At 27.5% G+C, this 2,271-nt stretch overlaps 1 long non-coding RNA gene across 1 annotated transcript; it reads left to right on the top strand.

The window, feature by feature from the left end:
- Nucleotides 1-298: 298 nt before the first annotated feature.
- LOC137234619 (uncharacterized) lies at nt 299-1,992 on the top strand. Its single transcript, XR_010947841.1, has 3 exons — nt 299-350; nt 850-1,017; nt 1,086-1,992. It is a non-coding gene; the product is annotated as an uncharacterized lncRNA (long non-coding RNA).
- Nucleotides 1,993-2,271: the final 279 nt, after the last annotated feature.

The following is a 2,271-nucleotide window of genomic DNA, read 5'->3' on the forward strand; positions in this document are numbered from 1 at the left end:
CTTTTTATTACACCAATAAAGTCATCAAACTTTAATATTTATTGTTGCGCCATTTTAGACTTTTCCAGTGATCGATTTGAGCATTCTGTAGATGAAATATCAAAAAAAGTAATTTTATTTCATAACTTTGAAAATACCGAATTCGTATTTTTACCACTTGTTCACTCATAGATGGATTTTAACAGCACATTTTTGTCTACTGGAGATAACCAAGTTACCAAACAAAGTAAGGTTTTTGACTATTCATTGTTTATTTGAAATTGTTTATACTAATAGTCTATTACCGTTCATTTTTCAGATTTGGATAATTTGAATAGGAATATTGATGCCTTAGACAAATTTATCAAAGGGTAATATTTGTTTATTTATTTATTAAAATTTTTTGAATTAGTGTGCGATATCTTCAACTTGAATACCTTTTATATTTTTAGTCCGGTTTTTCATAACATTTTCGAGTATGCAATTTTTAGAATAACTTTAGAATACAAAATTTAAATTTTGTCCTTACGTTGTATGGAAAAATGGAATACCCGAAAATATTGTGAAAAATTTGATTGAACAGTTGAAAAAATTTTGTAATGAAGAATACTGTCCTTACACAAAATCAGTCAAACCGTGTATATATAATGATAATCCTTCTTGAAAGTACATTAGTTGGTATACGACTTAAAATATCTTTCATTTGATACCCCTATTGGCATATCTTGCTTAATACTTAAAAAAAAAATCACATTGGTGGCAACACCCCAGTAGAAAATCTTGAACCGAAGCGTACTTTCCATATATATAATTATTTCATGCAAATATTTTTCTAATATTCATACATATCTATAAATTCAATAATTTCAGAAAATCAATCAACACAACAGTTGTTAAAGAGGGAATTGGAAGAAGTTAAATTGGGCGCTAGTTCTACAACTGTAAAAAGGAAGAAGATTATACCGCAAAAAACTTTTTCAGAAGTGCATGAATTTTCCGAATTTGAAGCAAAAATTCAAAGCTCTGAGAATAAATTTGGTGAATATCCTAACAATTTAGCTATTCAATTTAAATGCAGCTATTTTATACATGTTTATTTTTTCCAGGTGGCCGAACTGCAGACCATCATCTGTGCAAGTACAACTAAATTCATAAAAATGGCTTGGCGCAAAATAATAACTGACAATGTTGCGCAATCGCATTCCTGGAAAGGAACTAAAACAAAGACACCAGCTAGAGCGCTAAGTGTAACAGGAGAACTGAAACGTAATTACGCGTATGATCATATGTTGTGGCTTAAGTTATTTTGTTGAATATATTTAGAAGCCTTTTGTCTCAAATTTCCTAATGTGGCCAACGACAGTGAGTTTGAACGGGCGACAATCAACTTCTTCCAACACGCTAGTACTAGGCTAAATAAAAAGGTTGAATACGAAAAACAGAAGAATACCAGCTTGCAATAGATTATAATATATATATAATAATTATTAGATGCATTTAATTCATTTATTTATTTATTATTTAATGTTTCCTTTTTTTTAAAAACGCAGGATATTTCTGTTGTATTTTTGAACTACAAAAATGTAATTTGAATTTCTTTCTTAAATTCTTTTCACTTCTTCAACTAAATGGAAAGAACATTTATATGTGTAACCCGTAGGAGTTTTTCTAGCTGATATGCATTTTTTGTAACCTGTTATGTAATTATTTTTTTTTTATTTTTGTGAAATAATAAGCCTGTTCATTTACAAAAAAGTTGTTACTAGAATTTACTAATTTTTGATGTTTTGTATGAGCAATGACAGAAATTCGTAACTTCCAGTAATAATTTTTTTGTAGATGAACACACCTAATATGTTAGGCTTGTATACATTTCACTAATGGGAACTTTGTACCTCATCTGCACTTTTCTTTGCAAACTTAAATTTTTGTGCCTAAGTTTTTTGTTTACTTATATGTGTACTTAATCAACATGAGATAATATTTTAATGTATTCACCATGTATATATTACTAGCGGGAGTTTCTCTACATCCTATGCTTTTTTGTAACATTGAATTTAAATGCTTATTTTTTGATTTTCATGAAATAAAAATTTTTTTATAAGATAATTTAAATTTTTTTATTCACGTATCTATCAACAATAAACAATATAAAATATATACATATTTGTTACAGTATATTTTAATAAAAGAGAAAGATGGTTGAAAAACTGGTATGTAACCATTTTTTGCATTGATATACTTTTTGAATAAACTGAATAAAGAAAATTTAAAATATTTGTCAAAACTCAT

The sequence above is a fragment of the Eurosta solidaginis genome, chromosome X, assembly GCF_040869045.1.
Source record: "Eurosta solidaginis isolate ZX-2024a chromosome X, ASM4086904v1, whole genome shotgun sequence".
NCBI lineage: Eukaryota > Metazoa > Arthropoda > Insecta > Diptera > Tephritidae > Eurosta > Eurosta solidaginis.